At 44.1% G+C, this 14,831-nt stretch overlaps 1 protein-coding gene across 1 annotated transcript in view; it reads right to left on the reverse strand.

Annotated features, from left to right (window-relative positions):
* Positions 1–14,831, reverse strand: part of SPOCK1 (SPARC (osteonectin), cwcv and kazal like domains proteoglycan 1) — a 588,816-nt gene that overhangs the window by 325,610 nt on the left and 248,375 nt on the right. The window lies entirely within an intron of this gene.

A 14,831-nucleotide genomic window follows, 5' to 3' on the forward strand; every position in this document is an offset into this window, starting at 1 on the left:
GGTCCAGGCTCACACAACTCCCTTTTTGAGAACTCACTGGAGGAAGGCATCTCCGGTCTCCGTACCAGAAACACCTAGTATTACTCATGAAAATCTGCCTTATTTTCATCTCTCCTGCACAGATGGGTGTGTACTCCCTTCCTTTGGATATTAGGAAGCCCCAGGGCCTGCTCTAGAATTGCACGGAAACATACTCTGTGTGTGTTTTGAGTACTAACCTTGCTGCAGCTTTATTAATTCATTTACATTTTTTCCTTAACCCACACATTGTCATCCATTCATTAACTGGCACTACACATTCCTGAAAGTCACCTTTTCATGAATGAGACAGAAAAAATTATCTTAAAAAAAAAAAAGTCAGGTAATCATCATTTGGTTACAAATCTGAGGACAGATGAGTAATATTCCAAGTAAGTTCCTGCAGGGAAACTGAGCATTTACAGACCTTACGGGATTGTAGCAGGAGAAGTCAAGTGCATCTATTGCCACGTTTTGAAGTTAGAGGGGAAAACAGGGGCTGGAGTAGATGGCAGGGCTCATGGGTGGCATAAACCCTAGGCCACTTCAGGGCCATAATGTCACAGCTCAAAACAACCTTCCACCTAACTGGGGTCTTCTCTGGGCTTTCAGAGCATCTGACATTTCCCACCATTCCCTTTCTACCAATATTTTTGGGCCAAAGAAGAGCAGGAGCAGCACAGAGCCAGCAGCCATGCCCAGGACTCATCTCCTGCTGAGAGCTCCTTGGGTCAGGCTTCCACTGCCCAAGGCACCGCCCCAACCCACTCCACAGCAAGGACACACTCACTGCCTAACACCATCACCCTCAGATCAAAGGGGTTTGGCTCCGATTCTTTGGGATTCGGTTTATGTTTCTAAATCCCCGTGGCACCATGTTTCATGAGTTGTGTGAGTGCTGGAGTGCATGAGGGAGGGCAGGGGTGTCTTTCCCTCTTCTGGAGATTAAAACAATCCATCTGCAAGTGGTGCAGGAGGCTGCAGAGAAACAGCAGTAATAATCCAGCACTCAGCCAGGGGCTGGGCTCCCCTCCTCATTCTACGTGGCTGCAGGCCTCCTGGTACCCAAGCGTAGCCTGGCAACGAGGACTCCATCCAGGATGCATGTCCCCCTCTGCCAGGTGCTGCCTCTACCCTCAGGCCACCCTGCTGCTCCAAGTCAGAGGGACCCCAAGGACTCATCAGTCTCCAGAGCCAACACACCACCGGCAAGAGACAAGGTCTGACAACGAGGCCCTTGGCTCTCCTCTAGGAGAACTTAATGGACAATCCGAGCACACATTTACCCTCTTCTCAGTTTGTTTTTAAATAATAGACTTATTTGCCAATGCCAATGAACTAGGAGTTTTCACCCACAAACAAAGATTTCTTCATTTCAGGATCCCCTGCAGAAATCAGAAGCCCTGGTGATGCTGGCCCCCAGCTGCTGAGCGACAGCTGGGTCACGGTCCCTCTCTGGAGGTGGAATAGGTGTTGGCTGGTCCTAAACCCCACCCTCCTCCCTATATCTGGCACCAGACCCACCCCACTGTTCGCAGTCCCCACTCTAGGGGTGTTTGAACAACAGAAAGATCTTGACAGATACTTGGGGACAGAGGGAAACAGCCTGCTTACATTCCCTTTCTCTCTCTTAATCAATGTATTTTTTTTAAAGCATCCTATCAAACTTTACTTCTGTAGTAACCGAAGTTTCCCTCATCTCTTCCCATCAGATGCCGCCCCTCCAGTTCACCTCCCAGCATCCACTCACCCTTAGAAAAGCTCCGGGCCACTTTCTCCCATGGTGCTTTTCATGACCCCCACTCCAGGAAGGACTGGCTGTCCCACCCCGAGCCACCCACCGTCTGCAGGATCCTGTTGGGGGGCCCCAAGCACCCTCCCTGGGTTATCTCATTTCACACGTCTCTCTCTCAGCTACACTGACCACAAGTGTCCCCAAGGAAAGCTGCTGTCACATTCCTCATGTCCCTGCACAGAACCAACTCAGCACCTACTAGGTGATCAGTAAGTGCGTAACTGCACAATTCACTGATCAATTAGCTCCCACACAGAAAGGGAGGCGCAGGCACAGCAAAACTCCTAGCAAGCTTTGAAACTGAGAATCCAGAACAAAACATCAGTCCTCCTCCTTTCACCAAAGCCTCACTCCCTTCGTCCTGTACACGACAGTGAGACTGGGTCAGGCACTGCTTCTGGAGTTTTACAGACCCCTGGTGTCACAGGTGTGAATAAAAGTCACAATTTATTTTATAGATAAGGAAACTGAGGCCCAGAGAAGCAAAATGGTTGCCTAGGTATACACAGATACTCGAGGAAAGAGCTGGAGTTGAACTCAGCCTTTGAGACTGCAAGGCCCAGGGTCTTCCCAGTACATCACACTGCTTTTCATCATACATGGTTATTAGGGCAGCATGAACATTTGACAGGCCTCCAGCAACGAACTGCTCCATAATACATGTTAAGAAGACCTTAACAAAACAAAACTCTCCATCTTAGGCAGAAGAACTATGGGGACACAGGTGATTCTGGCGATGCTTCTCCAAGCAGCTATCTGTCTGCTGTGAAAATGCACGAAGCCCCTCTACAGTCTCTGGTGAGGACGATTTCAACAACATTATGGATCAATTTTGAAATTCAACTGACATTTTTTTCCCCTATTGAGAATTTGCCCAAACTAAGGCTGTTTTATTAAGACTCAACAGATACTATATAATTAATTCAGGGGCTGTTGTTCTAGCAGATGGAATAACAGGAAGGTTTGGGCTTTGGTTTCGTTTTTGTTTTTTTTTTTAATAAAACTAACACTATGTCTCGTGAGTTGGGGGAAAAGTAATAAATATGTCTTCTAAATGGATCTGTTCATGCTGTAAGAATCTCTTAAATACAGTAATAGAAAGTGACAGTGACCCATAATTGCAAGGGAAATTTTACCAGCCTTCATGATTCCCTATGATTCCATCCAAAGTGTATAACACAACCCAGAATGACTTTGCTCCTTGGTCTGAAAGCACAGGGTGCTGGTGGCTCCTATAGGAGCCAGAGGAAGCCGGACGCTTAAACCCACACTGTGGCCACCTCCCCAGGCAAAGATAGAGCCACTAGAGGTCCCTGGCAGGGCGAGCTGAGAAGAAACTGAGCTTTCCTGGGTACACGCCACAGGCCAACTCCCTATGCTGTGCTAAGTCGCTTCAGTCATGTCCAACTCTTTGCGACCCTATGGACTGTAGCCCGCCAGGCTCCTCTGTCCATGGGATTCTCCAGGAAAGAATACTGGAGTGGGTTGCCATGCCCTCCTCCAGGGGATCTTCCGGACCCAGGGATCAAATCCATGTCTCTCGTGTCTTCTGCGTTGGCACGTGGGTTCTTTACCACTAGGGCCACGGCCAGATCCAACTCCCTGGCTCTCAGCAAACATGAGCTCATGCAATCGGTTTTTTTTTTTTTTTTTTTTTTTTAATGTATTTATTTGGGACTACACTGAGTCTTTGTTGCTGCACGCAGGCTTTCTCAAATTGTGGTGAGTAGGGGTTGCTCTCTACTTGCAGTGCCCGGGCTTCTCATGAGGGGGCTTCTCCTGTCGTGGAGCATGGGCTCTAGGGCACTCGGGCTTCACTAGTTGTGGCTTGTGGGCTCTGTAGTTGCGACTCCTGGGCTCTAGAGCGCAGGCTCAGTAGTTGCGGTACACAGGCTCAGTCGCTCTACGGCATGTGGGATCATTATGAATCAGGTATCAAACTTTTGTCTCCTGCAATGGCAGGAGGATTCTTTACCACTGGATCTCACTCAATCTTCACAAATGCCCACCAGACAGATACCACCAGCCTAGATAAGTCAAATTTTTGCAGTGGATGTCTCAGTTCACAGGGAAGTTGAGATTTGAACTCAAGATTTTTAAACTCTTTTTATTTCCTCCAACCCTTTCAGTGCCCACAGGACTCTGTGAGAAGACAAAGTACCTTCTACTTTAGCCCTTTTTGCTTTTCATTCTGAGCCTCCCCTCCCCATCCCTGATGGTTAGAAGGCCCATTTAAGTCCATTGGTTTTATTGAAGTGATATTCATACCTCATTGATTAAACTGTAACCTTTGAAGTAAGAGCACTGGGCTTCAGATTTTTCATTTTTCCTTCCTTTTGAGGAAAACATAGACAGATTCTATTAACATGCGGCCAGAAATCATGATAGCTTGGCTATCAGAAGGTAAAGACCTCAAGGGCCTCCTGGTCTGCCCCTTTTATTTCAGAGGTAGGCAAAGAGAAGTCAAGAAATGCCACGTGATTTGCCTTAAGTTGCACATTTTAAGAGCGGCAGAGTCCTGTCCACCTAGGTCTCCCTCCAGGGAAAACCACCTCTCCAGGCGAAAGGCCTGGATGGATTAATAGGTCAATATGAGTTAGAAATGCTAAGAGAGGGCTTCCCCGGTGGCTCCATGGTAAAGAATCTGTCTGCCAATGCCGGAGACATGGGTTTGATCCCTGGTCTGGGAAGATCCCACATGCCACAGAGCAACTAAGCCCGTGCACCACAGCTACTGAGCTTGAGCTCTAGAGCCCAGGAGCCCCAGCTACTGAAGCCCACGTGCCTAGAGCCTGTGCTCTGCAACGAAAGAAGCCCCTGCAGTGAGAAGCCCCCACACTGCAAGTAGAGAGTAGCCCCTGCTTGCCACAATTAGAGAAAAGCCTGCACAGCAGTGAAGACCCAACACAGTCAATTGTAAATATTTTTTTAAAGAAATGCTAAGAAAAAGCAGCCCACAACAGCAAAACTAATGAGACAACATAGAAGCCCACCAATAGGGGAATAAGTGGATAAATTAAAGTAAGAGAGTAAAATCAGTTCAGTTTGTTCACTCAGTCATGTTCAGCTCTTTGTGACCCCATGGACTGCAGCACACCAGGCTTGCTTGTCCATCACCAACTCCCAGAGCTTGCTCAAACTCATGTCTATCAAGTCAGTGATGCCATCCAACCATCTCATCCTCTGTTGTCCCCTTCTCCTCCTCCCTTCAATCTTTCCCAGCATCTGAGTCTTTTCCAGTGAGTCAGTTCTTTACAACAGGTAGCCAACGTACTAGAGTTTAGGCTTCAGTCCTTCCAATGAATATGCAGGACTGATTTCCTTTAGGATTGACTGCTTTGGTCTCCTTGCCATCCAAGGGACTCTCAAAAGTCTTCTCCAACACCACAGTTCAAAAGCAACAATTCTTTAGAGTCCAACTCTCACATCCATACATGACTACTGGAAAAACCATAGCTTTAACTAGATGGACTTTTGTCATCAAAGTAATATCTCTGTTTTTTAATATGCTATCTAGGTTGGTCATAGCTTTTCTTCCAGGGAGCAAGCATGTCTTAATTCCATGGCTGCAGTCACCATCTGAACTGATTTTGGAGCCCAAGAAAATAAAATCTCTCACTCTTTCCATTGTTTCCCCATTTATTTGCCATGATGTGATGGGACTGGATGTCATGATCTTAGTTTTCTGAGTGTTGAGTTTTAAGCCAACTTTTTCAATCTCCTCTTTCACTTTCATCAAGAGGCTCTTTAGTTCGTTTTCTGCCATAAGGGTGGTGTCATCTTTGTATCTGAGGTTAGTGATATTTCTCCCAGCACTCGTGATTCCAGCTTGTGCTTTATCTAGCCAGGCATTTCTCATGATGTACTCTGCATTTAAGTTAAATAACCAGGGTGATAATATACAGCCTTGACGTAGTACTCCTTTCTTAATTTGGAACCAGTCTGTTGTTCCATGTCCAGTTCTAACTGTTGCTTCTTGACCAGCATACAGATTTCTCAGGAGGCAGGTCAGGTGGTCTGGTATTTCCACCTCTTTAAGAGTTTTCCACATTTTGTTGTTTTCCACACAGTCAAAGGCTTTAGTGTAGTCAATAAAGCAGAAGTAGATGTTTTTCTAGAACTCTCTCTCTCTTGCTTTTTCAATGATCCAATGGATGTTGGCAATTTGATCTCTGGTTCCTCTGCCTCTTCTAAATCCAGCTTGAACATCTGAAAGTTCACAGTTCATATACTGTTGCAACCTGGCTTGGAGAATTTTGAGCATTACTTTGGTAGCATGTGAGATGAGTGCAATTGTGCAGTGGTTTGTACGTTCTTTGGCATTGCCTTTCCTTGGGATTGAAATGAAAACTGGCCTTTTCCAGTCCTGTGGCCACTGCTGAGTTTTCCAAATTTGCTGGCATATCGAGTGCAGCACTTTCACAGCATCATCTTTTAGGATTTGAAATACCTCAACTGGAATTCCATCACCTCCACTAGCTTTGTTCGTAGTGATGATTCCTAAGGCCCACTTGACTTCGCATTCCAGGAGGTCTAGTTCTAGGTGGGTGATCACACCATGGTGGTTATCTGGGTCATGAAGATCTTTTTTGTAAAGTTCTTCTGTGTATTCTTGCCACCTCTTCTTAATATCTTATGCTTCTGTCAGGTCCATACTGCTTCTGTCCCCTACTGTGCCATCTTTGCATGAAATGTTTCATTGGTATCTTTAATTTTCTTGAAGAGATCTCTAGCCTTTCACCTTCTATTGCTTTCATCTATTTCTTTGTAATGTTCACTTAAAAAGGCTTTCTTATCTTTCCTTGCTATTCTTTGGAACTGCATTCAAGCAGGTATATCTTTCCTTTTCTCCTTTGCCTTTCACTTCTTTTCTTTTCTCAGCTACTTGTAAGGCCTCCCCAGACAACCATTTTGCCTTTTCGCATTTCTTTTTCTTGGGGATGGTCTTGATCACTGCCTCCTATACAATGTCACAAACCTCCATCCATAGTTCTTCAGGCACTCTATCAGATCTAATCCCCTGAATCTATTTGTCATTTCCACTGTATAATCATAAGGGATTTGATTTAGGTCATACCTGAATGGTCTAGTGGTTTTCCCTACTTTCTTCAATTTCAGTCTGAATTTGGCAATAAGGAGTTCATGATCTGAGCCACAGTCAGCTCCCAGTCTGGTTTTTTGCTGACGGTATAGAGGTTCTCCATCTTTGGCTGCAAAGAATATAATCAATCTGAATTCGGTATTGACCATCTGGTGATGTCTATGTGTAGAGTCGTCTCTTGTGTTGTTGGAAGAGGGTGTTTGCTATGACCAGTGCCTTCTCTTGGCAAAACTATTAGCCTTTGCCCTTCTTCATTCTGTACTCCAAGGCCAAACTTGCCTGTTACTCCAGGTATCTCTTGACTTCCTACTTTTGTATTCTAGTCCCGTATAATGAAAAGAATGTCTTTTTTGGGTGTTAGCTCTAGAAGGTCTTGTAGGTCTTCATAGAACATTCAACTTCAGCTTCTTCAGCATTACCGGTTGGGGAATAGACTTGGATTACTGTGATACTGAATGGTTTGCCTTGGAAAGGAACAGGGATCATTCTGTCGTTTTTGAGATTGCACCCAAGAACTGCATTTCGGACTCTTTTGTTGACTATGAGGATTACTCCATTTCTTCTAAGGGATTCTTGCCCACAGTAGTAGATATAATGGTCATCTGAGTTAAATTCACCCATTCCAGTCCATTTTAGTCCACTGATTCCTAAAATGTCAATGCTCACTCTTGCCATCTCCTGTTCAACCACTTTCAATTTACTTTGATTCATAGACCTAACATTCCAGGTTCCTATGCAGTATTGTTCTTGACAGCATCGGATTTTACTTCTATCACCAGTTACCTCAACAACTGGGCACTGTTTTTGCTAGTACATTGTTAGTACAATGGAGCATCCCACTATAAAGACATTAACTATATCAACAAACAAAAACCCTTAAAAACAATTTTCAGTGAAATAAACACGTTAGAGAAGAAAACATACATCTCTGTTGCACAATAAAGAACAGTGTTTATAGATATGCACATATGACATGAAAGCATAAGAATGTGAAGAGAAATGCATGTAAATGAAATGGTCACCTTCAGAGAAAAGAAAATGGGAAAGAGGGACCAAGAAGGGGCCCCAGGGCAATTTCAATCTTGCATCTGATGTTTTATTTCCTGAAAATAAGCAAACAGGCAAAGGCAGCCAGAGATGAAAGATAAAACTTTCAATTTGATCTAACTTCAAAGCAGATAGGCTGAGTTACAGCAGGAGTGAACCAATATTTGAAATAACAGGGCTTGGCTTCTTCTCTGGCAGAACTGACTCAGAAAATTTAAAAATCAATACTCTAAATTTTTAAAAATACTAACTATTGTATCGTCGTAATCAAGAAAGTGAAGAAGAGATGGCCAGAGATGAGAGGCTGATGTGGCTGGACTGTAAGGTGAATGTCTAGGGCAGAAAGTGGTTATTTTGAGCAAGAGTATCTATTCCTATAAAGGGGAAATAATGATTCTTAAACTACATGCGAAGGCAAAGGTGAGAGGGAGTAATCAAGCAGACCAAACATGAGGGAACCTGGAAAAAACTATGAGGATGTTTCCCACAAACCAGACCAGCTGCCTCTGAGAATCAAGGGATCAGATAGGATGAAAAGATCCTTAAACCCTGAAAAATTCCCAAGGCCCTGTGAATGCAAGTCAGAAACTCCTTTTGGAGTGAGGTTAAAGTCCCCATCAAGAGGAAAGCTATGGAGATTTAAGATATCTACTGAACCTATCAGGTAAAACTTCAGATTAATCTAGAGGGAAAAAAATTCTCCTAAAGAAAAAGTTTAGAAATAAGCAACCTTGCCTCCCCCAGGCACCCTTTCAAACTCTGACAAAACACGTTGCTGTGATAGTTCATGGGCCTCTGGTTCCAGAAACACAACTGAAACACGGGAAGGCCTCTATCCTTTCGAGTTTTAGAATTTTCACCTGAAAACAGTGCAGGATCCTTTGGCGAGGATTTGAGCTTGTCAGGATCTTGGTATAATAGGTTGGAAGTCAAAGGGCAAGGTTTTTCTTCTTTTATTCTATTGAAGTGAACAGCATGAGTGAAAGGGGCGCCTGCCTTTCGAAGCTTTATTTTTATCTCGAGATCAATTTCTACAAGTTCATATTCTGCTCTGAAAATCACCAGAATCATCTGAGATTTAGTCACAGCCAGGATGCTCTGGAGGAACAATGATCAGTATTCACTCCAGAAGGAAAAACATTATCCTTTAAACCAACACCTGCACACTTTACCTAAAACATTTCCCTATTCCACATTAAAAGAACCCACTTGTCTCAAAAAATCTCCCATGATAAATCTCCTTCAGTCATTTTCCCTAAAATGGTTTGTCTCATCAAGTAGAAATTCCTACCCAAATAAGTCAGTGGGTTCTTTCCTGAGTAGACTATGGTTATAGGATGAAACCTTGATTCATCTGCATTACAACACTTGAGGACATCTTCAGGTAATCAGAATTTTATATTAAAGTGATGTTTTGATTGTACACATAAATTACCTTCTCAATCCCCCAGTACCACCACTACAACAACCTTGTTTGGCAAAAGCATTATAAATAAGCTCCAATTTTCTTTTTTAAAAAGGACTGGTCTAGAAGTTCTGCAATTTCTTGTTAGCAATCACTTCTCTTCTTATTCATTTCATCTCCTCCCTCAAAGCAATACCTTTTATTTTTGTACCACAGTATTGTGGTCCAACTTTTTATTTCTTTCTTTCCCCTCCAGGCCCTTTGGATAACCTTCCCCATTAGCCACCTGACTCCACAGGAAAAGAGCATCTTTGTGACAGCACCTTCAGCGTCACACTCAAGGGGATGCCAGTCAGCTAAGACTGGGGGTGCCCTGATCCATGGTCCACAGACACTGAATGAGGCCAAGCAGTAGTAAACTGTCACCTCAACTAAAATGGACCTATGTAACTTCTGTAAACACTTGAGATTGACATTGTATGGATTTCTCAGTTTTCTAGACCAACTCTTCTCACTTTCACACCCCAACCAGCCCACTTGCTCCTGCTTCCCACCTTGCCCCATCAACCCCAGTACAGACACACTCTGTGCCAGTAGAAGAGCTTGGATGGATGACTAATGACTTGAAATTCTGAGTGTCCCAAGAGAGACCTTCCTTAGTGTGGTCCCTAAACATCAGCACTTGTAACTGTTGAATGAATGAATGAACATGAAGAGCCTGAACCTTTTCAGCCCTGATAATGAGGATGTGGGGTGTGATGCTGCAATTGCCTAGAGTAAGACAGGTTGGCTCTAATCTAGCCCAGGAGCTCCAGTTAGCATTACAACTGTGAAGGCTTCCCAAAAGGAATACAAGATGAAAGAAAGAGAACCTGAGTGGGAAGGGAGAGAAGCAACAGGGAGAGGCAGCCAAACAGGAGGAGGAAGGAATGGAAAAGATCCATTACTGACTAAAAAAACACTCAAGGAACACTCACTATCTGCCAGACACATTAACTCATTCAATCCTCTCAGTGCTCTCATTGTTGCCATTTCCAGATGGGAACGTCTTAGGATCAGAGAGGTTAAGCAACTTGCCTAGAATCACACAGCTAACACCTGGCAGAGTCAAGTTCTGGACCCCAGGACCCCATACTGCACTTACCGAAGTATATGCCACGGAACAGACTACTTTTGCTGGATACATGATAGATGTCGGGTGAAAAAAATAATAGCAAAAACATGTGGTCAAAGGCAAATTTAGCAAATGGTAAGATAAATGGGCTTCTTTGCTAAAAGACTTCTCAGAGCTTTTAAATTGCTAACAAGCACTGCAACTCTCCAAGAGACAAACAGAACATATGTGTGTCCCCAGCGGATTGGTGCAGGGACTGTTTTTGCGGGGAAGCCATCTTGCTGGACCAGATGTCACTTTCAGAAGCATAAACCTCACGTCTGCTCCACACCCACTGTGTGTGTGCAGGTTTGCTGGGGGCTGGTGGAGGGAACGTGCCAAAAGGCAACAGCGGCAGAGGCCACCCCGAACTCTGGAATCTCCCCAGAGCCCTCCAGGCTTGGCCAGCCTCCTGCAGAGGTCCACCCAAGTGCCTCTACTCCTCCTGTGCACAGAAGGCAGGAGGCTATTGGCCACTGCCAGCTGCCCCCTCCCACCTCCCAGCAGGGCCTCTATCTTTGTGGACTTCACACGGGAAATTTCTCACCTGAGTGAATAATCATTGCCTTCAATTCTGAACTCTTCTCTGGCCCTTCTGTGAGAAGATTTGGCATTAAGTCATTAACAATCAAAAAAGGATAGACTACTTTACCCAAATCTCAGAAAGAATTCTCAGAAAAGCCTGAAGGTGATGGCTATTATACTCCCCTGACAGAAGCATTACTGATTCTCTTAAAGATAATATGCGGAAGATATATTCAGTCTTGCAGAAGTCCTCCAGGCGAGGCGCTTTTCTTCTAACTACCTTGGAGTTGTTATGTATTAAGTGCCTGCTCTATGAAGCCCTGTTGTTCAAAGTTCAGTAAATATCCATCAGGAGGGAGAGCAATTACAGGGAAGTTAACTGTTTCTTGAGTATTATCTGCGTCCTCACTATTCACACCAATACTTGAGATGGGAGCTTCAGGGTCTCTCCGAGGTCAACCTACAGAGCTGAATGGTTAAGTCTGACCACCAGTGACCAAAGCCTAGGGATCCAAGGCAATGGAGAAGTTACCTAGAGTCCTGTGTGAAGGGCATCATTTAGAGGTGGGTCTTAGGTTCCAAATCACTGCTGTTGAGCCACTCAACTACATACAGTCTCTAAAACAGTGGTCCCCAACCCTTTGGGCACCAAGGACAAGTTTCCTGGAAGACAATTTTTCCACGGACCAGGGAGGGGGACGGTTTGGGGATGATTCAAGCACATCAAGAGCAAACTTAAGGAGATGGTGAAGAACAGGGGAGCCCGGCATGCTACAGTTCACAGGGTCACAGAGTCGGACACAACTGAGCGACTGAACAGCAACAACCACAAGCACATTATGTTTATTGTGAACTTTATTTCTAATCTACTGCTGCCACGTATCTGACAGCAGGTACTGGACCATGGCCCGGAGCCTGGGGACCCCTGCTCCCAAGTACAGCCCTCGTGCTATTACTCCTCTGCTCCGAAACGTTCTATGGCTCCCCAGTGCCAGGAAAACAAAGTCTAAAAGCATCAGGGAGAGCATCCGGATGAAATGTCCTTTACAACCTGCCTTGAGTCCACCCATCTGGCTATACCCTACCAGAATCTCCCATTCACGGCCTTCCTTCCCCTTTTCTCTGCCTGTATTTTAAGCCCAATCCACACCCACCTCCATCGTGAAGCCTCTCTACCTCCGTTCCACAGCATCCTTGTCATCAGGCCCTCTAAAATGCCTTCCAGCAATTCCATTCCCATGAACCAAAAGTCCTCCCAACCACAAAACTGCCTGAACCACGTTGGAGGCTCTTTCAGTGTAGGAGGGAAAAGACTTTTCTCTGCAGCTGATGATCTCCACTGGAGTTCGGCAGGCCTCCTATTTTCCGGAAGATGAAGTGTTCGACCCCTTCCATGCCTATGGTTTATATTTTGCCAGCCCGTGTCAGCACTGATACAGTAACCTCCCATTTTTATTGAGCGGCGCTCAGTGTAATTGATGACATCTGCTGGGGCTGATACTTTAAGTGAAGGCTATTCTCAGTCCTGCCACCGCCCACCGCCCACCCCACCCTACTCCACCCCAGCTCAGGATATAAATAGCCAATAGCAGCTACACCTGAGCTACAAAGTGGGGCTTCTCAGCAAAGGTCCTCAATTATACCCAGAAAGTCATGAGGTTTTCTGTGAGGATTTATCTCAGCAGATCCAGTTTTCAAACCTGCAGAGCTAGAAAAAGAGGGAGCCACGGCAGGAAGATGCTGCATAGAGCAGCCAACTTTCTTTAGAGAGAAAAATCCTTGTCTGGGCCTTTTGGTTAAACAGATTTAAATAGTATGTTCAAAGGAAGCTATCACTTGTATCATATATGTAGATATATCATTTATATATATCAGGTGACAAATATATGTAAATATGTGTGCAACCTATCCCAATGTGTACTAGTAAAAACTAAAATGCCTTTTCCTTCTTTGGTAAAGTTTTAATATCTGTTTGCAGGCCTTGAGGGAGAGTAAATCTGACATTTATTAACATGTGATCCTTACAGAACTAGAACCTAAGTCTTTTTCTGGGCTGGAAAGAATCAGTTCCCGGTCTCCACCACTTGTGTAGCTCCATAAGCAAAATCCTATTATGAGTGTTTGCAGAAAGGCTCATTTACCAGGTCTACACAGGGAACAGGTTGTTCTATATCTGAGTGTTCTTCCAACATGAAGGTGTAGCCTTTTAAGAAATTTTGACCATTTTTGATGGAAAACATCTAAATTACAAATACCTTCTGATGCTTTATTGTGATGATTCAGTCACTATAAAAGTTGTCAATTCTCCAAAGACTTTAAGAAGGCCAAGGGGAATGTACGGGCTACAGTACACAGATTCACAGACGGTTAGACATGACCGAGTGACAAACACATACACAAGAGGAATGCGAAAAGATGCCCATCACTGATGATTATCAGAGAAATGCAAATCAAAAGCACAATGAGGTACCGCCTCACACCAGTCAGAATGGCCATCATCAAAAGTCTATGAGCAGCAAATGCTCGAGGGGGTGTGGGGAAAAGGGAGCCCTTCTACATCATTGGCAGGAGTGTAAAAATGTAAACTGGTACAGCCGCTATGGAGAGCATTATGGAATTCCCTCAAAAAAATAAAAACAAAGTTGTCATATGATTCAGCAATCTCACTTCTGGGCATAAATATGGGAAAAAAATGAAACTTATTTAAAAATAGACAAGCACCCCAATGTTCATAGCAGCACTATTTACAATAGCCAAGACATGGAAGCAACCTAAGTGTCCATAGATAGATGAATGAAGAAGATATGGTATGCACACACAGTGGAATACTACTCAGCCATAAAAAGAAGGAAATAACACCATCTGCAGCAACATGGATGGACCTAGAGATTATCATACTGAAAAGACAAGATTATACGATGCCACTTATATTTGGAATCTAAAAAATAATACAAATGAACATAGTTACAAAGCAGAAACAGACTCACAGACATGGAAAACAAACATGATTACCAAAGGGGAAAGGATGGAGGACAGATAAATTAGGAATATGGCATTAACAGATACAAGTCACTATATGTAAAACAAATAAACAAGGATTTACTGTATAGCACAGGAGACTATATTTAAACCTTATAACAACCTGTAACGGAAAAGAACCAGAAAAAAATATTCATATCTAAGTATAATTCAACCATTTGGCTGTATACCTGAAACTAACACAATATTTTAAGTCAAATATACTTCAATTAAAATTTTTTGTTTAATTTTTTTAAGCTGTTGATGTATGAGGCCCTTGAAGTCTACTAAGATGGTGGAGTTCACTGAGATGGTGCAGCCCAGACAGGGCCTCCGAAGAAAGCCTTCCCTGTCACCTGTCCACAACACACACGTGCATGCCCACTAATCTCCCACCTATAGACTCACCCCACACACCTGCATCACAGCGTTTAACATATCCCACTGCAACTGCCGACTGAACTATTCCCCCACTCCTCACTGTGAGCTCCTCCTGGAGGAGGAGCCAGAAATAAACAGACCATAGATTTTCCGTTTTATCCCCAAGACTCGGCTTTGTGCTTGCGCACACAGTGCTAGGTCAGTGAACATTTGAGAATGAATGAATGCATGCATGTATGTATGAAAGAACAAAGTGTGGCACTACTTGAGGGCGTAATGCACTAAATGTCTCTGTGGACATTTTAATGCCAATTTTGCTTACAAGACAACCAGAGTCCAGATGGAGTGACCTATTAAAGTGACAAAGGAGAGGGCAGAAAGGGGCACC

Source organism: Budorcas taxicolor, chromosome 7 (genome assembly GCF_023091745.1).
Source record: "Budorcas taxicolor isolate Tak-1 chromosome 7, Takin1.1, whole genome shotgun sequence".
Classification (NCBI taxonomy): Eukaryota; Metazoa; Chordata; class Mammalia; order Artiodactyla; family Bovidae; genus Budorcas; species Budorcas taxicolor.